General features: G+C 41.7%; 1 protein-coding gene and 1 long non-coding RNA gene across 4 annotated transcripts in view; both read right to left on the reverse strand.

Moving 5' to 3' along the window:
• The window catches only part of ZDHHC8 (zinc finger DHHC-type palmitoyltransferase 8), a 237,530-nt gene that overhangs the window by 111,686 nt on the left and 98,903 nt on the right, over positions 1-26,941 (reverse strand). The gene's annotated exons all lie outside the window — the stretch shown is intronic.
• Positions 19,545-25,664, reverse strand: LOC117888323. The gene is made up of 3 exons (XR_004648306.1): positions 25,240-25,664; positions 25,119-25,144; positions 19,545-24,471 (listed from the first exon to the last, which is right to left on the reverse strand). It is a non-coding gene; the product is annotated as an uncharacterized LOC117888323 (long non-coding RNA).

The following is a 26,941-nucleotide window of genomic DNA, read 5'->3' on the forward strand; positions in this document are numbered from 1 at the left end:
GCATGTATGTTGGAATTGATATAATCTGAACTGTAAGTCTGGTTTTTGGGGTTTAAGACACCTTTGAGATCAGCAGCTCATTAGCAATGAGCAAGCCTATCACAATCAAGGGGAAAACCACAAATTCAGTAAGGATAGATTTTGGTTCTAGGCTTCTAGGCTCCCAAGAGAATTAATACAAGACCCAAATTTATATATAATGTTTTTAAAATAATAAACCTGTGTGTATATATAAATATAACATTATAAACAAAAACATTTATATAACAAATACTGAGACACTGTCAAACCTTATAAAAAGATAATTTATTTGATGAGATTACTAGTAAAATGCTGCCAGGTCAAGTGAATTAAGTCCCACATATCAAAATGGTCAGCCAGCCATGAAAAGTTACTTTGTATGCTAGATAACGTGCAACAGGCTATGATATAACCACCACCTGTGAAACAAAGCTTAACTTTCTGCGTGTCTATAGGGATGCCAGGCCCATGATGAATATCTGTTTTGCATGCTGTGATTTCTAATAGATCAAACAAAACGGGATTCTACTCTTGACATAGCTGCTGCATACAAGTGAAACAACATTTTATATATCCATATTTATAGAATTACTTTTCTTTTTTTTACTATTCTTTCAGAAAAATTCTGCAATCCTATGTAGCCATTTGGCTTTGAAGTACCAATAGAGGAACAGCAGCCAGTATGGCTACTTTGGATTTTTTTATTGAAAATATAAATTTATCATAAGTACATTTAGTATAACAGATACCATCACCAGGTCACAGGTGTTAGTCAGAATACCCTACCTCTTTCAGACTGATAGGATAAGAGAGAACGAAGCTAGAGCATTCTTTAAATATGGGGACGTTTATTGCACCAGCAGACACATGCAGACTTACATACAATCTAGCCCCCCAAAGGTGCTGAGTGATCACAGTACTACTACTGCCCTAAAGTTTCCTTTAAAACAAATCCTAGGTTTTTACAAACAAGAAAGCCCTTACCTATATACCAGTTTTATTTATATTTCATAGGTCAAGAAAAAAAATTGGCTCCCTCCTTTCCCTAAATTTTGAAAATCAAACCTTTCAGCCATTTCTTTACCCACTCAGAAAGTTACTCTTTTTTATAAAAATAATTCCAAGTTTTTCTATTAATTTCAGGATTTGATAAACAGACAAAAAATGTCAACCCACTCCAGTTAGCTGACTGGAAAACCCACAGGCTATCACCCACATACACCACTTTCTCAAACACTAACTGAGAAGCTGGAGAGCCTGTATTATATATGCCCCTGGACTCCTCCCATTCCCAGCATGCCCTGTGAAAAGGAAACTAGTCAGCAGACTTCCCTACCCCCATTCTTTTAGTGAGTAGAATGTGCTCTGTACTATGGCTTGAGTCTCACTCTGAGGTAAGGAAAAGGGGTATGATTTATGAAGGTTCTTAAGTACCTAAGTCCTGTTCTTAGGCACCATTATGATTTACCAAACTCTAGCCTGTCTGCTGCTTAATCCTACAGGCACCTAAACTCACTTGGCCCCCTAGTTTATGCTATATGCACTACAGCTTCACTCTAGGTGCCTGTGTACCTACCTCCTGCCTGACCATGGGCACTGGTGCTGCTGCTGCCTCATGATAGGCACCCAGACACCTATCTTCTAAGCCCCAGAGTGATTCCCAAACCAGGAAAGATAGGGGTTTGGCTGCCTAAATCACATGGGAGGAGGGGGCTGATCTGGTAGCGTGCTCAGAGGCTGCCTACCAGATGCGGTCCCTCCAAACAAGTTCACACAAAACTGCTAGAGGGAACCTCCCTTTAGCCTAGTGGATAAGGAATGAGCCCAGGAATAGGGGAGGTTCCCCAGGCCAACTTCCTCCTCCTGGAAGGAAGAAGAGATTTGAACAGGGATGGGCCACCTGTCAGGTGCATGCCCTAACCATTAGCCTATGGAATATTCTGATATGCGACTGCCTCACTCCCTCCTGTTGATGTTGTTTCACTTGAATTGAATAATTAAATATTAAGTGGGTAAGTGAAAGAGCTGGACTGACTCTATAGCTTAGTGGTTAGGGCCCTCTGAAAAGTAGCAGGTACCTGTTTGAATCCATTTTCCTCCTCGGGAGAAGAAGGGATTTGAGGTAGGGGGTCTCTCAACTCCTAGGTGAGTACCCTACCAAGTAGGCTAAAGGGTATAAGGGAGAGCAGCCTCCTGTTGCTTTAGGCCTTGCATGTGACCTAGACAGGCCAATGCCCATCTTCCCCACTTGTGGATGGCAAGCAGAGATAGGTGCCTCCCTGCAGCCTGCTTTTAGGCTTAGGCACCTATCTCCATTAGGATACACCCCTCCAATTCGCATCTTTCATTGTCTAGCTTAGGTGGCTCCCAGCCTTAGATATGAAAGGTGTTTTCAACAATGACCATGGGCAGGGAGATGAGAGTGGTACACTCAACCACAAGGTTTTGTTTTGTTTTTGTAACATGCAGTGGCTTTAGATACGGGGGGGAAGCTTTGCAAGTGTGTAGGGGCATTTCAAGTTTTTTCTTGACTAAAATGCAGTGGTGCCTGCAGCCGCATGCATAGTGTGTACCACTGGCAGGGCCTGATTATGGCATAGGCAATGTAGGGCTCAATTCAGGGGTGGGAGGATGGCACAACCTGAGCTTCAGGGGATGGGGCTCAGGTTTGGTTCAATTTTGGCTCTGCTGCCACCTCCAACTCCCCCATTGTGAGTGGCCAGTGCTGTTCCTCCTTGCTGCTCCCTGGGACTGGCTCCTACACTGGTGCTCCCCATAGTGGCCTGTCTGGCCTCACCCCTCTTCCCGCCGCCTATGTCTCCTTGGCTCTGCCCACAACAGCCTCGAGACCTGCTAAAAGTACAGCTGCAATGAGTGCCTGCATGGGGGAGCCAGCCAGCCAGGAGCAGGGGAGCAGGGAGCCCTGGAGGGGTGGACATGAGTGAGGTTTGCCTAATGTAAGATAAAGTGTGTGTTGACATCCTGGTAAGTTAAAGTTAGTGTGGTAAAGTTGTGCACACTGTGTGAAAAATTTCCAGGGAGCCCCTGCTTGAGCGAGCTCTTCCTGAAATATATAACTAAATGAGAATAAGGTTTCTTGCTGATTCCTCAGAAATTGTTTTTCCGGTCTGGAAAGTAATACCTGATCTCAGCAGTATTAAACTGCATAAGTGCTGCTACCTGAGATCCCTTATCGGCATAGTAATAGGCTTGTGTGGGAAAGAGAAGCTGCTCCTAGTGTGTGCTTTAGTGCTTAAAGACTCTTTGCAGGTTTATGAGGCCACGTCTACACTACAGGCGCACTAGAGGCATAGCTATGATACCGTAGCTATGCCACTATAACCCCGGAGTGTAGATGCAGACTACAGCGACAGTAGGTTTTTTTTTCCATCACCGTAGGTAGGAACGCCACATCCCCAAGCAATGGTAACTAGGTCAACGGAAGTGTTGGTTATTCCATAATTATCCATTTTGTGGGCTTCTTGCACCTTCCTATAAGACATCAGGTACTGGCCATTATCTGAGACAGGATATCCGACTAGAAGAACCATTGATCCAATCCAGATTGGCAATTCCTGTATTCCTAAACCAGGGCAGTTGTAGCTTGCGTAGTTATAACTAATATGTGGCCAATGAGGATTTCATGGCTGTTATTATGCTGTTTACCATGTCCAACCTGGAACTTCACAGTGACAGCAGGGATCGAACCCAGGTCCTCCTACTTCAAAAGCCCAGACAACTGAGCTAAAGGAAAATTATTGTGTGTTACCATTATAGGTGTTATGGAGACACTGTAAAGCAATTCCTATTCCATCCACTAGAGGGCAGTCAGTATATAATGCCTGCATCTGTAACTTTCACTCTATGCATCTGAAGAAGTGAGGTTTTTACCCACGAAAGCTTATGCCCAAATACATGTGTTAGTCTTTAAGGTGCAACCAGACTCCTTGTTGTTTTTGTAGATACAGACTAACACGGCTACCCCCGATACTAGAGGGCAGTGAGATCTACACAAGCCAGCAAATTACAATCTATTATTATATCTTCGTAACTCATAATGAGAGATTTAAACAAAACCAAGGTTTCAATATGAAAGAAAACAGTAAGCTAAGCTATTTAGGGCAGTGAAAATGTTACAAAATTCAATACATTCACATTATAAAATGCAGGAAAATCATAGCTGAAACTAGCTTTTTTTTTTTTTTTTTTTTTTTTTGTCCTCCTTATCCTAATTTCCTTCCTAACTTGGTCTTCAGCCAGCTACTTTCCCTGTCCCCTTCTGTAGAGTTTTGGGAAAGGGAGGAGCCTGGGCAGTGGCAATATCGGAACTGCCTATGTTTGGGAGGCAAAGTGCAATTCTCCACTGGGAGCCTGTCTCCCTTATTCCTTTCTCAAAACTCTTTAACTTTCCTCTTTCCTTTGGCCTCTCGGGGACTCTCTAAACTACTTTCTTTGCTACATCTTTGCTTGTGCTTTGTCACCATCTCCTGTCACCTAGTTGCTGCACTAACTCGTTCAGTTGCTGCATAACTCTTTTCCTGCTGCAAAAGAGTCCCATGCTACTGTTGCAATAGGCTCAGTTATTAGACAAAATGGTGTTCTTGATTGCCTCCAGGCATGCATGCAGCTTCCAGCAGATGTGCTGGGAAGTCTGAGGCTCAGAGACAGACATGAGATGTGCAGCAGATTTATAGCTGCTACCCACAGGACCTGTGTTTAAGGACGCTTATTAAGCAAAGGCTCACATGGGTCACTGAGGTGGAAGTTGGTACTCACAGTAGGGTCTCAAATTATTAAAGAAATGCTGCCCCCCGGCCTAGTTTGTGTTTCTATTTTTTACCCCCAGCAATAGGGCTGTGGGCCCCAAGCTTTCCATGCCTGCATGTCAATAACTGTAGTCTCTGTCTGCCCATGCAACAGAAACAGGATGAGCTCCTAGGAGCATCTTCTCTTGGAGTTGAAATCATGTCACTTTCTTTCCTCAAATAAAAATCCTTGTTTAAAAGAAAAACTGCCTGCATCTGCAGTGAGGAGTGACAAAACCTTCGATCCTTCCCTCTGGTGAAACAGGAATGGATATTTTAACAATAAAAATTATTGTTTATGCTGAGCCATGTTATCTGAGGTTCAAATACTTGTCACTGTAATCAAACATAAAAGGGGAGTTCTCTTGTGCTTCAGTTTTGTTACACCTGGAGAGGTATAATTTCTGGCAGTCTGAAAATGAAACGATTTGTCCCAGATAATGCCCTAAGAGATGGTACAATCCTAATTAAAATGAACAGGAATGGGATTCCACATGGCACATGTGATTTTGCACCTTGCCAATGACACTTTGTAGTGTGGCAATGTGAGGATCTCCATGATGGAGCTAGGTGGCAGGAGAGAAGTGCAATTGTTTTATTTATATATAGTATCTCCTACCCCCACTCTATTATTTTGCAAAATATAAATAAAAGCATCGTAGATCAGGCTCAATAGCTTACTTATCTACTATAGCAGTAGTTCTCAAACTCTTGTACTGGTGACCCCTTTCATGTAGCAAGCCTCTGCATGCAACCCCCCCTTATAAATTAAAATCACTTTCTTACATATTTAACACCATTATAAATGCTGGAGGCAAAGTGAGGTTTGGGGTGGAGGCTGACAGCTCGCAACCCCCCCGTGTAATAACCTTGCAACCCCCTGAGGAGTCCCGACCCCCAATTTGAGAACCCCTGTACTATAGTAAGCTACAAGATGGGAAACCTGGACATAGACTGAGGGTCTGTCTACACTTTGAGCTGAAGGTGTAATTCCCAGCATGAAGAGACATACGGGCGCTAGCTCTGATCAAGCCAGTGCACTAAAAATTGAGTGTAGTTGTTGCAGCATGAATAGCAGGAAGGGCGAGCTGCCCTGAGTACACACCCATGCAAGACGCTAGGAATGTATTTGCGGCAGCTAGCACCTCCTGCCGCTTGTACCCTAAAATGGCTAACGGAGATTGTCCTTTGAATCCATTATTTGATTGGTCAGGTAGGTTGTTAATCACATTCACCACCGTATCGGAACATGCAGGAGAGGCCTGTGGCTTTTTGATGGTGTCACTGTGTTGTCAGGAGAGGTGCAATTGTGCTCTAACAGCAGCAGCACTACAAGCCTCCTGGCCCCGTCGGCAATACTGCCCTAATCCTGGAACACACAGGCTGGACTAGCAAAACCTGGCGCAGTCCCAAACCAAATGGGACCTTTGGCAGATACATTACAGACGCAGAAAGTTATGCAAACTGTCACCACAGCATTGTCCACCAGCTGTTAATGATGTGGGATGGGCAAACCAATTCAGGGGGGAAAAGGGGGAAAAAACAAACTTCCTGCTGAAACTCACACCCATTTCCTAGAACCAAACTCAGGTGATTAAAGGAATGTTCTGCTCAGCATTATAACTTCCAAATTCACATCCAGGACTAGAATTAGAAATGTCAGATACCTCATGATTAACTCTGTTAGGAAACTTCTAATGTGGTGGGCAGCGGTTTGGGGGCAGGGGGACCCAAATTTTAGAGTGTTTCATACTGGTACTCATCACCAGAGCATGTGGAGTTTTACCACTGACTTCAATGGGAGCAGTTAGGTCACTCCTTAAATCCTTTAGAAAATTGCCAATCCCTGAATTTGGTTGAGGTTCGCTTGTTGCTTCTTGACTTAATTTAATTCTTTACAAATTACAGAGTTGGGTCAAGAGGTTTTGCCTTTAGGACCGAAAGGAAAATTTATTTTATTTAAACTGCAACTTTACAAGAGATGTCACAGTGGGATATGATTAATAGCTATCACTGGGTTTTCTGAATGAAAAATCCATCCATATTTTCTGAAAAATCTTATGCCACAGTCAAATGTGCTTTGGACGACACTGGAATTTTTCTACAACTGTGGGATATCTTGTTTTCCCTATATCCAGCTTCAGTGGAAGTCTGGCATCTAGTGAAAGGCTTAGGGGATAGATATGCAGCTGAAATGTGCAGATTTTAGCCACATGACTCCCATCAATGTTAACTGCTGAAAATGTATCCTTCAGACATACACACACGCTGCAAGAGAAAAGTAGCGCATTCCTTTCCTCTGGTTTGAAATACATAACACTCCATTTGTTCACACAGGTTCCTATAGCTGCTTAGAATCATAATATGTAGCATGAACAGCTCCAACTCTTTCCTCTCTCATGTCAGTGCTTTAAATGGCTATTGGAAAGTGCAGCTACAAATCTGTAACCTATATTCATAAGGTGTAAGGTAGGAGTAGGAAGAACACATTAAATTTTCCTTAAAAGGCTAGCTTGAAGAGGGAGAATGATAGGACATTGCTCTCTGGTGTTGGGCATAGTGATGTGGGGAAATTGAAACCATCTCTTGGGAAAGGAAACCATAAAAAAGAGCACTCGAAGAAGGGGAGAGAAAAATGAAAGTCTAATTAAGCTATGTTTTCAAAGATTAAAAAAGTATGAAATTAATAGTCAGCTCAAATGCATACACCTGAATTCCAAAAGAGCAACTGCTTCACATGCACACTTTAAATAAGAGAGCAACTTGTTATGGTCAGCTGAGGAAATGTTGTCTATCAGAGGATCCTTCACTACCTATTCTATGTGAGTTTAACTGACACCCTCCCTGCACCTCATCTTGTAAAATTAAATTGACCGGGGTTGTGAAGCTTTCTTTTCAAACTACTTGGAGATCCTCTGATTAAATGAATTGTAAATGCAATGTAATACCTTCACTGATCAATAGAACTTTATGAATTGTTAGTATAATTGGACAACAGGACCCAGTTCTTGCAGAGGTTAAACAGGATTTCAATTAGTCTCTTTTAGCCAGTTGCAAAAGGAAAAGCAGAGGCTCTTTGCTGTGTTAATTGTACAAATCAGCTCATTGGTAATGAGAAAAAAATCAACTTTCTACCACATTTTAAAGTAATCCATCAGCAATAACATTTAAATTACTTCTTTTTACTGAATCCATTTAATCTGAGCTTTAGTTTCTCTAGGGCTTTTGTGAATGACTTGAAAAACAATTACAGAAAAGATACTCTTTGATTTCCTTGAAATAATGGTATTGAGTTAGGTTAAACATATAGCGGACATATGCAGGCTGGAGGATTTAGTCTCCTTAAGTGTCTTCTTTCTGAGTAATAACAGATACCAGGAAAGCATTACATAGCCTCGACCAGAAAATAATTACATTCTTCACTTTTTATTCTTGCAAAGGTAGACAAACTTTCAAGTTTATTTATTGAAGTACTTGCAATTTCTAACAAAGCTCTCATTTCAAACAGAAAGAGAGAGAGAGCATTTTAATACTTTTAAAAAACAGAGGAGAAAGTTGTCTCTTTTAAGGTCTTGTTTAACACCTGTTTTCTGAAATTTGCTTCTTTCTGGCAGCCAACAAAGACAGGCACAAAGCCTCATCACACTGCAAGTGCCACTAATTGGCCAATGGACAGCACGGCACTTGTATAGTGAAACTGTTAATAAAGGTCCTCCCTTGTTTACATCCAAGTTCGGTGTGCTCTTTTGGCAGAAAGACTATCGTAGCAGGGGTGAGAGGTCAAAGAGAAACAAGTCCCCTTTCTACCAAGGTTTTTTAGATTATTTGTAAGACACAATTCATAGTGCGTGCCTAGGAATTAAATAAACCTGTTATATATAAAAAAGCTCTTACTGTTCATTTAGAACTGCACAGCCTGTGTTAAGAATAAGGGCTTACCACATTCATCTCACTTCAAACAGCAAGAAAGAGTGTGGTGACTAACTGCTGTATCCGTCATTCATTTTTCCTCCATCAGTACAACATATCCTACTGTTTGTAGGAGCTTTCTAGGAACACTGTGTACAGCGTCTGATCAATTATCTGTATTAACGTGTAGTAGCTGACTAAGTCTTAAGATGTTACAAGTAACTTTCAGGCAAATACACGGTTCTAAGACATCAATTCTGCAAACTTTTGTGTATAGGTGTACATTACTTCCCCGAATAGTTCCACTGACTTAAATGGGCCTAAACTATGAATGGTGGATTTGCAGATTGATGTACAGACCTGTAGTTTATAATCTCTAATTTAATGGCATATGTTTTGTCCAGCCAGCAAACTCACTACTTAAAAAAAAAAAAAAAAAAAAAAGGTATCATGCATGATTTGCCCGTGTAATATTTACATCTTGCTTTACATGCAAGTAATACTGTGCGTGGACAATTGCTTGCCCTGGCATCTGGTCTTACACTAGTGTAAATCAGGAGTAATGCCACTGAAATCAGTGGAGTTACAGGATGGAAAATCTGTGCAAGATCAGAATCAGGCTCCTTGTCAAGACATGAATCAAAAGAACAGTAAAAGATTTGCAGAGGAGGGGGAGAAATAGCAACTATCTGGGCCAGTCTTCTTCAGTGGCAGCTTTGTTGCATTTTTTTGGTCACTTCTGCATTTTCAAAGGATGTCCAACAAGTGAAGGACCCTTTTATTTTGTTTCTTATCACTTGGATATTTTAATGAGGATGAAAAAGGCCAGTTCTCGCTCTTTCCACGAGAGGCTTTTTCTAAGCCTTCAGTGAAAGGCAGCCACACTGTACAGTAAGTGTGGTGCATAGAGGGGCAGGGACAGTTCAGTGGTTTGAGCATTGGCCTGCTAAACCCAGGGTTGTGAGTTCAATCCTTGAGGGGGCCATTTAGGGATCTGGGGCAAAAATCTGTCTGGGGATTGGTCCTGCTTTGAGCAGGGGGTTGGACTAGATGACCTCCTGAGGTCCCGTCCAACTCTGATATTCTATGATTATCTTGCAGTTCTAAAGTGTCACATTTTAGGCAGTAATTTATCACTGGTCCCATTAACTTCAGTGGAACTACTTGAGTAGTAGTGCATGTGAGCAAGGGTATATCAGTCCAGCACTCAATTAGATCTAGTCCATATTAGAAAAATTGCACTAGTGTAACTAAATCTAACATTGACCTGTTTAGAGCAGTGCAAACCCATAATGCAGGCACACAAACTGACTTACGCAGAATTTTTAAGCAGTTTAGTTCATTTGGTAATTTTTCTAATGTTTAGCTTAGCACCTTCTGTTGTGTGAAGGGTGGACTAGGGATTAGGATAGGAGACCAAGCATTCTCCTTCATATTTTACCATTGTTGTAGGCAACTCGCATCCTCTGACTCTTGTTTCCTCGTTCAGGACAGTGCTTGTCTACCTCAGAGTATTGTGAAAGCGTTTGTAAACTGCTTTGAACCCTAGATGAAAGGTGCTATGTAAGTGGAGAATATTGCATTCTTTTTAATAGAATATTAAATGCACTATGGCACCTCATCTGCCCACAGCAAAGCTATAATCAGGGATGATAATAAAATGGTGCAATTGCAGATATTAAAAGAAGCTCCCTAGGCTCTCAAAGATTCTTGATTGTTTCCTACCTTAATATCTGTCTGTACCAGAGCCAGCCAAACTATGGCCTTTCAGAGTTCTTGCATCAGCAGCTGCAGTTCCATGCTGCAGGGACTAGTCATGTTTAAGACTCAACCCTGGGTTAATTTTTAAAATGGATAATTGTACAGTTTGGAATTCAATTTTAATTTCAAAGAGGTGAAGAGATGCACCAAATTGAGCTCATTGGGACCAACAGTTTAGAGTGGATTATGCTACCTCCAGGAAAGGCAAAAAGTGGGAAGACTTGCAGGGTGGTGGGTAAGAGGGGCAATGAATAGTCCTTCTTTCTAAACTATGATATTACATGAAGGGGTCCATGCATGTAGTGGCAGCAGCAGGAGGGTAGACAGCTATAGGTGCAGATTGTCTTTTTCACAAAAAACACCCTTCCATTTGTGACTCGAGTCAGCAGTCCTGGTGGAGATGACAGAACAGCTTGCTTCCCAGGAAATGCATTTTGCTTGCTGTATTTTATTTGTCTATTTCACAACTTAGTAGGTTATTTAAAAATCAGATTCAACATGTATAGGAATAAGAATAGCATCTGCACTGAAGCTAGCAACGATAAAAATAAGGGGCCGGATTCTCCACTCCCTGTGCAAAACAACCATAAACTGCTGCCACATTGGATTTCTCCACTTACCACTGTTGGTCGCTTTTTATACCCATTTCACCCAGGTGTAAAGGACTGCATAAATTGCAAGACAGTGGAGAACTGAGCCCAATGGCTACCATTCCTCATGGTTCATGACATAAGTTGAACCCCAGCTGGATACAGGAAGAAAATTTTCCCCATATTACAGTATAGCATAGTAAGAGCCATTAGAGTTGTTTTTTTATATCTTCTCCTGCTGCATCCAGTGGAGTCAAGAAACTGAATTAGTTAACTCAATGAGCTTTTGCAGTATGTCAGATTCTATTAGGAAGCAAAGTAAATATTTCAAGCAAGAGTTGGTTAGAGCTGCCTGGTTTACAGAGCCTTGGTGCGAGGGTGTTGGCTTCACCCAAATGTTTTCAGGATGACAGATCAGAAGTCTGCTAGATGTACTCCTGGGGGTATTCTGCGCCACTGCGTAGGCAGAATTCATGTCCCCTGCAGATTTCTTTGCCTCCCCTGCAGAAAAATCACCCCCCTGCTGAGCCCCCAACCCCCTGCATCTGGACTCCTACACCTGAACTGACCACCCCCTGCTGAGTGCCCCCCCCACTTGAACCCCTACCCCAACAAGCCCCACACCCCCAAACCTGGACCACTCAGACAAGCCCCTTGCACCAGGACCCCCACCCCACTGAGCCCCAACCAGCTGCACTCACATTCCCACTCCCCCAGCACCCAGACCCCCTGCTGAGCCACCCATACCCAGATTGCCCCACACAGAATCCTCTCACTCCACAACTGAATCCCCCCACACTAAGCCCCTCCATACTTGGATCCTGCCGAGCTGAGCCTGCCTGAGCATACCTGGTGCACCTGGCGTGGAGGGGCAGGGCCCCAGGGTGTTTCTTGGGTAGTCCCAGTCCTTTCACTGTGTCAGGGTCAGGTGCAGCCTCACCACTGAGTCCTGGGGGGGGGAGGGGGCTGCAGGGTGATCTCCCACCTCTGTGCAACCAGTGGCCTGGGCTCCCCACTGCCATACTGGAGCCTCCACATTTATTTATTGAAAAATAAAATTTGCAGAATTTTAAAATATTGGGCGAAGAATTTTTATTTTTTTGGCGCAGAATTCCCTCAGGAGTAATCTTAGGTATAAAAGTTTGCTTGTTGGTACAGGTCATAAAACAGCAAATTATATTTTGGGTAAACTTTCTCCAAGTAATAGTGTTCTACAGTTCACCTCACCACAGTTGGTCACTTATTTGTGCTCTCATCAGTCAGGAATGCTACGGCTCCCTCAATGGCCACTTCCTCTAACTTTTGATTGAAGACTCCCCCTCCTCCCCATTCAACTTTCTAGTTACTCTGACCAGCATTTTATGGCACTGTGCGCCAAGGGCCCTTCCCCTACCTACAGTGAATTTGCAAATACCCTTGTCTGTGTGGGAAATGTGTTTTTGGAATTTCTCACTATTTGCCAGAAGTTTAAGAGAAGCTCCCAGTTGGGCATAAGCGGCTGTGAAGGCCAACAAAGGCAGAACATGATCCAGCATCTACCAGCCGTGCAAGTCCATGAAATCCAGTGGAAATGGAGGACAAAGCTAGTTAGGATTCTGTTTGTGCACAATGGAAGTGAAACACAATCAGGGTGGGGAATGAAATGAGAAAAGTCAGTCCAGGAGCAAGTTGAAAACTTGCCATCTTAGGAGCTGGGTTCTAACTAGAGCATGGAGCAGATGCTTGGAATATATACCAATGCCAGATTGAAATAAAGGGAACTGCTATTTATCCACTTAATCTTTTGTGTCCCTTCCCACCCCCATCCTCTTGCCCTGTGGAAAGGGAGTCAAATTATTTTTGGCCAACACTCCAGTCGAAACAGGCAAAAATCCTTCAAACAATAAGGTATTTAATGTTGCTGATCTTTCAAAAATCACAAAGTTTACAAAACTCCTCATGGCAGGTAGTCTCCAGCTGCAAAGTTGCAATCCTACTTCATATTTACAACACCCAAGGCCATAATTTGCCTGATTTTACTTTTAGGATTTAGATAAGGGATAGCACTGGGAAAAATGAGAAGCTTGGCAGCATGTAAGTTTGACCTGAAAATCAGGCCACTTATTTAGGTGCTATCATGTGGAGCAAAGAGTCCTGGTTTAGGCAACCAGCCAGGAAAGCGTTAGCCTTGGTGACCAGCAGCCTCACAGTGCATAGGACCCATTTGGGTCCCTTTTGCTTGGAGTTATGGGAGTCGCCTGCAAATAGGGAGAGAACATCAGTCCTAAAATAGGTTTTAATTGGACCTCTATAGTGTTAAACATGGATGTCTGTCTAAAGAAATAATTGATGGATACAACCCCAGGAAAATGATGGGCATAGATAGTAACTGCAAATCAAGACTGTAACTGGAAACCCTTGCTTTCTAAGGAAGCCAGCCTGGTACGCTGGTGTTAACATCTCAATTTACTATACAGTATCCTTCACTGTGAATGTTGGTCCTTTCACTTTTAGTAACTGTTCTATCTGTACAGTATGTTAACTGGAATAACCCTGCTTTCTAATAATGCTGGAAAGCTATAAAAACAGGGCCATGGCTTAACATGCTATTTATTGATCTATGCCATTAAGCTGAAGACATCATTGATGTCAGGTCAGCAAGCTAAATCTGTAAGCAGATATTTGAATGGAAGAAATGTTAAACTGAAAGCACACTATCGTTCCACTCTAAACAATAAGGCTCCATTGTCTGTCTTTAAGACGGGGTTCTCAAACTTTTGTACTGGTGATCCCTTTCACATAGCAAGCCACTGAGTGTGACCCCCCCCTGATAAATTAAAAACATATTTAACACTATTATAAATGTTGGAGGCAAAGCGGGGTTTGGGATGGAGGCTAACAGCTCGCGACCCCCACCATGTAATAACCTCGTGACCCCCTCAGGGATCCCAACCCCCAGTTTGAGAACCCCTGCTTTAACAGCAGAGACTCATGAATATTACATCTTGGACTGACAAGGAATGTGGGGGGATTATGCCCATTTAAGATTTAAAATACATGACAGTCCATCAAAACAGAGGGTTCTGGGACATCACAAGACTAGTTTTGCTACCCAGTGCAAACTCTTTCAATGCACTGGTTTGTGAATCATCAGAATGCCTTCACGGAAGAGCAGGCTCACTGAGCAGAGCTTAGCCATTTGTGCACATGTATGAACTCTACTAATCTTTCCTTTCTCCTCCCCAAAGAGATCCCCAGAGTGAAGATTAACTGGCACTGTTGTTGGCAGACTTCAGAGGGGACAGAGAGAGAACTAGCCTCTTGCCCACTAGAAGTGTCCTCTCCCCCAGCCATGTTTATGCACATTATCAGGATAAGCTGAGGAAGCAGACACGGCCAGTGCTGCAGTGTCTGTAGGTAGCACTGCAGTCTCTAGCTTTTATTGTTTATATTACTGTATCACCTCAGAGCCCCAGTCATGGACCGGGAAGGATGCCATTGTGCTGGGCACTGTACAAACACAGAACAAAGACAGAACAAAACTCCAAAGAGCTTACAATCTAAGGACAAGACAAAAAACACACAGCCTGATGGGGAGCACAAGGAAACAATAAGACAATATCAGTTAACACGATAGGCTGTGCTGATGTCAGTGCATGGCAGCCTAACCGTTGTCAAATTGTCTCTAGGGGTGTAACTTTGCAAAAACACTGAAATAATTAAAACCTTAAAAGTCATAGTGTAAAAATACCCCTCCCCTGGTCATCCTGATGCATTAAAATAAGTACAAAGCTTTAAATCTACCAGGCTGTACTACATTCTGTTCTTAGAAACCTGACTGAAAGGTCACTTCAGCACAAAGGCAAATGAAACTTAACCTGAGCCATAAAGATGGAGGGACTTCCATGTGCACCAATGACTGCATGAAACAGGGTTTAGTTTAACAAAAGAGCATGAATATAGTTGATTGAAAATGTTGCATTATTTGCAAGTAGCTGAATACACAAAGAAATGGAGAAAATAGTCTTAAATAATTTAAGCTCAAACTCTGAGCCCAATCTTGATCACACTTATTACCAGGGATTGTGCTTACCACCACCAAGAGCAATCCGATTTACCATCATAATATTGCTCCTGTTTGTAAGCACTATGACACTCTGATTCAGGAAAGCATCCCTATTTAAGACAGCACTTCAGCCGTGTTTAAGTCCCAAATCAGGGCCTATGCCTGCTACTAAGTGATTGCCTGATCAAGACTAATTTGTATAATGCATTTGTGCAGTTCTAGAGACAGGCCCCTATCCTACAAGCAGCTCTGTGAAGACCCCTCTGTGGAGCCCCACTGAAGTCAGTGGAGGTCCCTTATCCAGATAAATGAAGGATTGGGTCCACAGTTTTTAATCCCTTAACATACTATTGAAATTGCTACAGACTTGTTTTGTAAGTAACTACCATAAGAAATGAAGCCATTGCTATTGCTGGGGGCTCTCTTAGCAAGTACATCTTGCCCCTTTTCCCTTTAGTTCTTCACAATGCACATGGCAAATCCATTGCTCATTCCTCGACAAGTCTGCTTTCTCTGCTTGGTTTCCTGGGAGTCTCTATTGGCTGCTTGTCAGCCAAATGCTCACTTTGCCATCTACATAGCCAGAGGGCTCAGTGGTGCCAGCCAACACTTGTTTAACTAGTAGTACTGTTTTATAACACGTCATGCTCTGTGGTACTGAAAAGAAAAGCCAGTAAAAGGAATATTTAATCTAGTGATTAAACACAACACCCTTTGCTGGCTGCTGAAACTGGCAACATGCCACCCCTGTCTGCTGTCTTCACCACCAAAAGGACTATTTTAGAAACTCAGGGTCCTGTAGTATTGGGAACTGTACCTTTAAGTGGCTTAACTTCCCAGACAAAGTCTGGGGCATGGTCACCTCAGAAGCCCCTGTTCTGTTATGTGCAGGCAATTGGTAATGCATTACTGAATAAAGAGGACCTCTTTCGAGCACCTGGAACCCAGAGTGATTACCAAACACCATAGCTCCCTTGCTACGAATGATTCAAATGAGTAGCCTGGCAAGAAAAGCTGGCCAGCCACCAATAAAAGCTTTGATCCATCGGGGGTGAAGTTGACGTTGTCCATTTCCAGACCCAGAGGTAATCAGAATACAGTTCCTTTGCAGGATTTCTGCAAAGCATAAAGACTAGAGCTGTACGTGTACATACTACAATTTAGAGTGAAGAATTTATTCCATAAATATCTCCTTCCTTCCTCCGGTCTGAGAATTATCCAAACCAAGCAATCTCCAGCTTATCTCATCACAATTATTTGCAAAATAGTCCAGCAGCCAATTCTTGGACTGCAGCTCATTTGCTAATATGAATACAGAGGGCCTGCATGGCATTTAAAACATTAACACAGGCTTATGAATCACATAAAACTTTGTGCTGGCCTTGGCAAAGAGATGAGTTTCTTCTCCATTGTGAATATTTGCAATGGGTGTGCTGGGATGATTAGTGAAGCGAAGGAGTATTGTTTCAGTCCCTTGAACTTAAACATAGCTAAATATCAGTGTGAATTGTGACTTTTATAACCAATTATACAATTCACAATTTCCTTCGAGTGAACGTTGGAGCTTAAAATTAAACTTTTGATGAGTTTTTCTTCCAGGGAAGTTTGACTGATTAAGTGTTTACAGAAAACCAGAACAAGGATCATCAACACTGTCAAAAGTAAATGAACACTTGTAGGATTTTTTTTCTCTCATCACCATTCATCCAGCAGTAATACAAATATAACACGAACCCCAGTGACCTGAAAAGGTACTATGAGGGTCCTAAACCGTTTACTAGTAACCCCTGCCCTCTTTCTACCCACATCCTCTATTTGCCACAAAGTTCCTCTTGGTTGGCCACAAACTTTACTTTACACCCAAAACGTGGTTCTAAATTCCAAGTGAGTTGAGCCTATCAAACACCCTCCCTCCTCCTAAGAGTCATCATCCAAGTCAAAGCAGCACAGAGGACTGATGTGAATAGCACCACCAATATGAATTGCGGCAAGAAAAATTAAATATGTTGACCTGCTCAAGTAAGTAACTAAAATTCTCTTTATTTCTGACTTTAATGGTTTGCAAAATCAGGTCTGTATATTTTTATACCAGCTCAGCGTAATAAATTATACTTACAAAATGGCCTCCTAAAAGACAGCTCTTTCTGGCAGCATTACAGGGCTGTCTCCACACAAATGTGGTGATGCAGTTATTTCTTACTAATAAATCCTAACAACATCACAGTTTCCCAGAACAAATGCTGTCTTTGTAAGAACATCTCTGTTTGCACAGTATATTAAAATACTCAATTAAATTATGCTAGTGGACAGTGGGAAAACCTGATGAATGCGTCATGGAGCTCTTAATCTTGTTCTATGTTGGCCATAAAGAAGATTTTCAATAAAGATGAACCCTAAATAGTGGTTTTTAAGAGCAATATCTTGAATTTAAAATGGTGTTGTATATTATAGTGGTTTTATGGCCCACATGAATATGATTTATGTATATAAATCACAGCATTTTAAGTAGAACAGCACTTGCTCATTTGTATTCGATTTCTCTACGGGATAAACTGTTGCTGTTCCTTAGCTCACCAGGTAGACACCTGTACGTGTTGATGCAAAGGTCATGAGTATTATTGGCTGCTGCATATATATGGTTGACTGATAATCCTGCGGTCTATGTAGCCCCAGTGAAATACAGCCAAAGATTACTAAACATGGCTGTGTGATTTAGCAGCCTACATCTCACATTCAAAGGTGATGAATTTACAACCTAGCTCTCCCTGTTCTGCCCTGCCCCAGAGTCACCTTTCACCATAGTCTAAAGCCACACTGCTCACATTCCATGTATTCTGTTCACCTGTCTCCTTCTCCCCATCTCCAATCATTCTTTTCAGCTCAGCTCTCTACGAGCCCCAACACCATGTTTATGGACACACTTGTTTCAGTAGCTAATTAACACCAATGACATGGAAAGGTGATTCACATTCTGGGGGAATTCTTTGCCACTCTCCTGGATGAGTGCATGCAAGCTATTTCTGTTACAGGAGACAATTACTGCACTTATGTGCCTGTAATGGACAGCAGATTGGTTTCGGATTAATTCCATCAAATCCTGCTTTATATCAGATTAGTCCAATGAGCTAAACTCAAATCAACTTTACAAGAGTGGCTTTAACTCCCCTTCACAGTTTGATTTCTAGAAAAAGCAATTAATTCTCAAAGACAGAGTTTGGTAAAGAAGAACTGGAGATCCTTTAAAAAAATCTTATCTGTAATTAAGAGCATTACGGCTGTGACAAACGAAGGGAAGCAGAAACACAAACAGACTTCACACACAAACACACATAGGGGCAATAGGAAAGCTCTTCAGGTAGCACCCTATTGGCTATAGCTATTGTGCTGATGCCATTGGGTGCGATCTTGCAAATGTTACCAACCAGAGTATTTACTACTGGGTGTTGTTCCATTGGTGTCTATTCATAACAGTAAGCACCGTACCCAGTAACACGTGTTTGCAGGCACAAAACTCAATTTAATCTAGCCCATAAATACAGGTAAAACAGTGGATTGGAGGACCCTTCAAGTCGCCCCTACTGCTCCTGCAGTGACTTAGTTTCTATAAAATGCTGTTGTCTGTGGTCTCTTGCAGAAAATTAGAGAGGAACAGTTGCAAGGGTTATAGGTTTGAAAAAGGGGGAAAAAAACATTAAGGAAAGAAAAAAGCTTTTCACGCTGCTACAGTTAAGAGTGTTCCTATTGGAAAAACCTACTCCTGGGAATTCATAAACCTGGGCATAAAAACTTGCTCCAGGTTAACTTTTTGCCTGCAGAAAAATATATTCTTTTCATTAATGTGAAACTCCCAGTTACTGGCATGGACAAAAAGTGGATCCCCCGAAGTTTCAAGCAAGGAACATTTTTTAACTTCACACTGCAAAAGAATGCAAGCTTATTTGTGTGTCAAATGCTTGTTTTCCGTAATTCACCAGCAGCTCTGGGTTCTGTCAATACTACTTTGCAAATGCTCCATAGCATAGACTGGCTACGTTTTTTGATATTTATAAAATAAACTCTGCGGCGGACTGCTTGCACATGCGCAGTACCTTGTTTTCAGGCCATTTGCCACACATATCTATTAACAATACAACAGTAGCTCCAGAGTGGAACAGAAAGGCCTCGTAAATATGGATTTACGCAACTGACTGTAGTAACTCCAGGTTAGCGAGGGCAGCTGATGAACAGGCCCAGAGTAGGATGGTATTTAAGGCCTCCAAAATGTGACCAACCCTACAGCACATGACTCAGCTTCCCTAACCCCATTACAAATCTAAAATATCAACGTATCTATTTAAAGCATACAGCAGAGGGTAAAAGTGGTGTAAGAAGAGCCAAGCCTCAGATAAATAAATGCAATATTTTATTGTTGCATTACATTTTTCAAGCTACATAAATAAGTGTAAGAACATTTTGTGGTTGTACTAAGCCACTATGACAACTATGACCTTATTGTGGCAGCAAAATGCCAAGAAATCCCCTAGGATTTAGCAGTATTCTGACATTACAATCCTGCAGTCACCTCCATAAGCAATTAAGCTAAATTGCTGCACTGATCCCTGTTGTATTCAAGAGGACTGTGTCAGAGTAATGCAGCCTGTCAGAGAAGAAAGTCGAAGATGTATAACTAGTGGCTGATAAATGCTGAACAGTTCTAACAAGTGGTGTGGTAAGAATGACTGCAATGCAAAAACGAATACAGATTCCACAGAGGCTGTAAAAATTCTTTCTTCTAGTTGTGTCAGATCTACCTGAATAGGAAACCCATACTCTTAAAGAGAAAGTTAGTGGCCACGGACGATGCCAGACTTGCCTGATTCTATGCAGTGGTTAAGGCAGAAAAGAAGTCAATGGAGTTGCATAAAAATATAAAACGAAGTGGTGTTCTTCCCTAGTTGTGGCTACCCCATGTGCTGAATGCAGCATACCCCAGCTCCCTTCCTCTGCATGTGAAGGAGCAAGGTTGGCACACTGTGTGTTGAGCAGATAGTGACTGGGCCAGAAAAGCAGCTAGGCTGGTGGTAGAAAAGAATGATGCTTCAATATCCTACAGGCGAACGTAAGGGATATGGATTTTTTGGGGCAGAGGGAGGGTGATGGATGGACACTAGGGAATAGAGACGACTGATGAGGATGAGACACTGATTAGAAAGAGGAAGAAAGCAGGAATGAGAATATCAATAAAAACATGGGGAAAAACAGAATGAATGCATGAAGTAGAAGCCTGAGAAGAGAAACACTAACAGTATGTAGCATATAACAGATGGAGAGAGTGTACAGGATGGGAAAAAGGAAAGAGGAAAACAAAAGAAAAGGAGAAGGTATAAAGTATTGCAACAGAATAGTGTGTCGGTAAGTCCCGTGGAGTAATACATTACTCCATATTTAAGGGTGCAGTGAGTTACTGTTTATGTCTCTAAGGGGCATCCATTCCAGGAGGATGTATCACTGCCTCATAAAGATACTACTGAAGAGCAAGGAAGTTTGTCATTAGAATGCAGCAGATTGTCGTATATGGCAGGGCTTGGCATCACCCCACTACACCGATTGTTAGCATGCTCTCGGGAGGTGTCCCAAGACTGCTTTTGGCCCAAATTCTAAGCAAGTGCCAGTGATCAGCAGGATAGGCAACTTCCCCACATTCACTCACCACCAACGTTCCAACGACCAGCTCTAGGGGCCAGAGGGGTTGCTTAGTCTCTCAACAGTCCATGCAGTCTGTGGCCCTTACTGGTCTTTCGCAGTGGAGGGCCAATGATCAGTGGTAAAATTTGCTGTGGGTTAGTTTTTAACTATGTATGTCTGTTTGTCCACTAAGAGCTGAGATGAGTCCAAACAGCTGATAGCTATAATGCTTGGTCACTCCTGACCTCGTTACATCAGTGGCTGCTTTATACAGATAGACACCTTGGTCAGCAGCCAACTGCCTACATGCAGCATCAAGAATAGAACTTGTGACACACTGCTCCAAAAACTGACTCTCTTCTTGGCAAGTTGAAAAAGTGACTGTACTCACTCAGTATTTACGGGAACTGGCACAAACAGATGCAGGAGGCTGTAAAATAGGAGACTATTTTGTCTGAAGTTAAAGCAACAGGCTCTAACTTTTTGCCTGGTTTCACCAGTGCCATTTCATGACTTTCTACCATAAACAAAAGTCACTTTCTCAAAATATTAAAGGCTTGGTGAGTTGGCATTGAACAAAGACTACAGTCCCACCCTGAGCGGTTTATATTATAAGACTCTTGAAAAACTGAAGGTAGTTTGCTAATCAGTAGCCAGGCTATATATTTTATTTCCTTGGACTAGACAAGAAGCATCTGGCACAAGCAATGGTACTGCAACAAATAATGCAATGAGTATTTATTTTGCCTCCTTAAGACAATCACATAAAGCACACTCAATTTTAACCTGTATTTGAGGTCTATTGTCCAAATCCTGCTTTCAATGGCTGGATCAAAAACTTGCTTCACAAATTGTTGGGCCTAATGTTTGGCATAGTTCTTTCTTAAGGCCAATAGCTGGGGGCAATATGCCCTTGTTGCATTCAGGCTGTCTTAGGACCAAAGTCTGCAATAACCTTAATGCAGCTTGCACTCACATGATGCTAATTGCAGGATCAGGGCCTTACTGTAGACAGCAGGCTAAGTATTGATGTACATGAACCATGCTTAGAGGCCTAAAATGTGTCAGCCACCAGTTTTGGCTGGAAAAGGAGGGACAGGACTTGTGAAGTTTCCACTATAGGGAAGATTTGACTCTAGTCATATCCAAAATACAAACCAAGTAGTGAGTTCTAGCCTCCATACATATGGTAGTTCTACAGATTAAAGGATCCTGGTGTTTACAGCCATTTCCCCCTTAAAACTGGGACGATGCATCTCATTGGGTTTTATTGTGGGGAGTGAAAAAAAAATTAGATTTAGATTAACATGAAATTGATTTGTTTCCTCACTGCAAGGCAACAGCAAGCTGATACCCCATTTAATCGCACAAGTGCAGGAGTCTGAATTTAGTGTCTAATATATATACATATTCTTTACTTTCAAAGGGGAAAATGTGAATTAAGTAAAAGCTCTAGTGCCAGATTCTTCAAACAAATTTATTATAGATGTTTCTTGCCTGTCTGACCTAAGAGGACTGACTTCTGAAACCTAGACTTATTCAAACCACTACAATTTCCTCTATAAGCCATTTGTCTATAATAGAAGACCAGGAGAACAGCTAGATTTACGACTCATGACACAAACATATAAATCTTGGGTCTTCGTTTGCAAGTTAAACAACAGTTAAGTGTGGAGTTTGTCAGACTACGTAGCTTTTGATCCTTTAATCAGATGTGGAACAATTTAACAGAGAAGAAGCAGCATTTGTATTTTCCCCCTTCATGTATATATTTATCCTTCAGTTTGCTGCTAGTTTCCAGGACAAGTGTGTAACAACTTGCACACCATTGGGATGCAGCTGCCAATTTAACTGTGGGGAATTGTCTAGATGAGCTACATTTTCTTCCGTGCTTAACATTCCCCTCCAGGTTAGAAAGACAATGTTGCAGACATGTCGGCAGTGGCTTCCCCAGCCCCTCAGCTCCTCTAAAGAGGCAGTCTAGTAGCTAGCATGGCTAAGACAATGTCTCAGTCATGCTTTCTGCAATGATGCTAACAACAATCGTCCATATTATCATTAATTGTATTATCATAGCACCTCACCAGCAGCTAAGTTCTTTAACAACAATTGAAGAGAAAGTCTGAGGGTGTTATTTTCTTAGGATAGGTGGAGTCAGAATTTGAAACAGTGGCTATATATTACTAGCTTTGTTGGACTTGTCTGATTTGCAGAGGTGCAGAACTCGTCACCACTGCAACAGAAGTCAATGGGAGCTGTGCTTTGAGCACATACCAGGCTACGTAATGCTCACTACTCTGAAAAGTCAGATCTTAAAGTGTCAAACTGGGCACCCAAAAGTAGCGAACATTTGACTTTAATCTCTGTTTCCGTTCTCCATCTGTAAAATGGGGAGAATACTCACTCATTTGGGTGTGTGAAAATAAATGAATGTTTGTGACACACTCCGATTCTATAGTGACGTGCGCCACAGACAAGACAATGAGGAATTAATAAATTTTGTCTTCAGATCACTGTTTGGACAATGTGCAGTTAAAAATTCTCTATTGTCAATGCACACTTAGGAACTTTTAGTGCACAGCAGCAGGGTCTACATGGACAGCATGCAGCATGGTAAGTGTTTGTGCAGATATGGCCAAAGTGAGCACCTTCCATCCTATGCACTGAATGAGGCAAGGGGGTACTGGGGTACAACACTATGTGATCATGTAATTAAAGACTATCATAATGCACAACAACAATTAAAGTTGCCCAGGCAACCTTAATTCTGGCACTTCCTATCTTTTGAGTTCTACACTTTGGAACCTTATGGATGTTCTTTTAATGTACTGTTTGTGTATTTGTATTCCAGTAGCCCCAGAAGAGATCAGGGCCCCACTGTGCTAGGTACTGTACAAACACGTTGCTGCTGGAGAGAGTTTGACCACATGCAGAACTGGTGCAGACTGTGCCACTGTGGTGTGGAATTCTATTTGGAAAAGAATGATGCCTTAAGACACCTCAAAAGGCATGAAATTGTTTATTTACTGGTGACCCCAAAAGGGCCAGCATCAGTGTTGCCTGATGAAAAAAACCTGCAGATAAACAGCCAAATAAGGATAAGATGTGGTTTGTCAAACAAGCTGTGCTAAACCCTAAAATTAAGTGCCAAACAGCACTGCTGTTACCCTAAGTAAGGCAGAGGGGCGATAGCTGTGGAGGAAAGGTAGATAGTGTTACAACTGAAGATACATACAGGTAGATGAAATGAAGAGATAGTTGAGGACCTAACGAGAGCCAGAACCAGAAGCCAATAGGACATGAAGCCCTGCCATCCAAGAGAGAAGTTTCTTACTCTGGAGTCAAAATGGGAGCAACTGAAGGGTCACTTATGCTGGAGAAGCACGAGAGTTTACAAGATCCAAGAATTCAGAAGCACAAGGACACCAGCTGGTAGTCTGACCCATTCTCATCCCATTCCCTTTCAGACAGATGTTAAGGACCCGGAGAAGTCTAGTGTAGAGCTACAGATAGGAGGGGAAATTGTTTAAGCCATGAGCAAAGTGAACCAGGACCAGCGATGAACCAAGAGCCATGTCAATGGAACCAGGTTTCAGAGATCAGGCACATGAAATTGGAGGCTGGACGTGCTGAGCAGGGTAAGTCAGGTGGTGATTCCAAATGACCGTCTGGTTGTCTGCAAAGAAAGAAATTGCAAATAAAGATCTTATAATTGTCCTAGATTTTTTTGCTCACAGAAGATAATAATGTGTTTAAGTTACAGGTCGCTATAATCCTAGTACTGTGTTAGTAAAAGTCAAACATTAATTTCAGAAAGAACAGGAGTACTTGTGGCCCCTTAGAGACTAACAAATTTATTAGAGCATTTGTTAGTCTCTAAGGTGCCACAAGTACTCCTGTTCTTTTTGCGGATACAGACTAACACGGCTGCTACTCTGAAACCTGTCATTAATTTCAGAGAAAGTCAAGACCAACCTATGTTGGGTGATGGAGGCCAAGAATGATCAAAAAGGCAGAAATTGCTGCTTGATGGATACACATGTTACCATTTTGGACAGCGAAATGCATCACTGCAAGATATTTGGGTAAAAAAAAAATCTGTACTTGCTCTGAATCCTACTTGTTGCTTTGTTGCATTCTAATAAATACATTAACATGTTGCAATAAAGAAGTTTGTATCGTGCCACTGAAAAAGGTTTACAAGAGAAGTTACTTTAAGGGCTATTTGAAGTATAGACTGAAAGGAGTTTGAGGAAGATATTTTGGGGTTAGAGGAAAAACTACTTAATGTAGAACTTTATATACCTAAACAGGAGAACTTACCTCTGCTGGAGCTAGAATTCCTACACCTAGAAGAGAACAGAGGAACACTTCAGTGTTTTGTTGCAAGGCTGAAGTTGGCATGTCATAAAAGTTAAGTTTATTTGCAAAAATAAATACTTACCCAATTAATGTGCTTCTAGGGTGCTGATGCCCCTATAAATCCATTGATGGATCTTAAAGTCAGCGGGGAAGGCAGGTAGAAGATAAATCTGCAGCCCAGACACTAAATGTTGATATAAAGTGGCCCATGTTGAGCAATGGGTGCTGGTTGCTGCTGCTGTTAAGGTAACCATGGCAGAGCGAACAATCTTGCTTTCTAGATGACTAGATTTAGGGTTAGGCCTGACTACCCGGTACACAAGAGGGAACGAGTCTAATGATGATGTCTGGGGTTAGGTTGTTTTTCTTAAAAAACATTAGCTCTATAGATTGGAGGATTTCATGCGGAACGAATTGCTCATTAGTCCTTTCCACACAAGCCACACATTCTATACTAAGCAAGTTCGTCCAGCAGAGTTGTGTTTCCACTGGAGTGAGGTCTAAGGTCTGGAGTTAGGGTGACCAGATGTCCCGATTTTATAGGGACAGTCCCGATTTTTGGGTCTTTTTCTTATATAGGATCCTATTACCCCCCACCCCCGTCCTGATTTTTCACACTTGCTGTCTGGTCACCCTATCTGGAGTCCACTCCTGAGGTTCTCCCCGTTGGCAATATAATATGACATTGTCTGTTTGTTGTACCAAGTTTTTACAATATGCAGTCTGCTCTTCCTAAGTCGTTTGCACTTATTCAAGAGAACTTTCACCGAACAGGAATTGCACTCCTGAGAAAATATCCTTTGACCCACACTCCCTGGGATGTGGACTTTTGTTTGTACTTGACTAAAGAAATTTTTCCAAACTGAGCCCTTTCAGTCTTTACAATGGACCTAATTGTCTGGGATTGATCTCAAAGTTACCTTAGTAATGAATTCCCATTATGATATGTTACCCAAAAGAGTTATAGAGAATGCCACCATGGGACTACTGGCCACAGAGGACCAGCTAGTTTGAAGTATAACTACAGAACCAATGTTTTGCTGCAGTGTGGGGCTCCTCTTTCACACAGAATGTCAAATTCAGTAACAATGCACACAAGCCACAAACAATGTTATCCTACCACATAGAATAAATTCTGGTGAACTAAGAGGGCTACATACACCAAACCCACTGCAAGTAAGCCAGTGCACTGCATGATTGACTCATGTTTATTTTTACATACGCTTCTTATAATAGTATCTACTCACTGTGTTGTATTTGCATACTTCATTTTATAAATCCTATCTTTTGCAGCTACAAACTACTATAACAGAGGATGTCTTATTTCTATTGATACTGTTATCTAGTTTCTATCACTAAGACATTCTAGGCATAAAAATAGAATTCAATGAAATTATACCAAGACTTTTTTTTTTTAAAGTTTTGCCAAGAAACTGTTGATGGATTGCTGAAGACTTATCCTGTCTCTCTTGCTGGTAAGCTGCTGCCACTATTTTAGATCTTTAAGGAAAGAATCATGCGTCATCTACAGCAAAATAAAGAGATTGTTTTCAGTAGTAAAACAAAAAAATATTAACCAAGAAAACCTTTAAGATGGTTCTACAGACGGTCACACTCCAGCTAACTGTCTACAATTACACCTAAATAAAATTCCTATCAGAATTGAATTGTTAATTAAGATACTAAGTGATTATTTAAAGAGTTCGAGATTTCATAACTTTGCAATATATGATTTTATTATATCTACTAATAACAAGATGGCTTTCCTGAAGTTATTTTACATA

This window comes from Trachemys scripta, chromosome 15, assembly GCF_013100865.1.
Source record: "Trachemys scripta elegans isolate TJP31775 chromosome 15, CAS_Tse_1.0, whole genome shotgun sequence".
Taxonomy (NCBI): Eukaryota; Metazoa; Chordata; order Testudines; family Emydidae; genus Trachemys; species Trachemys scripta.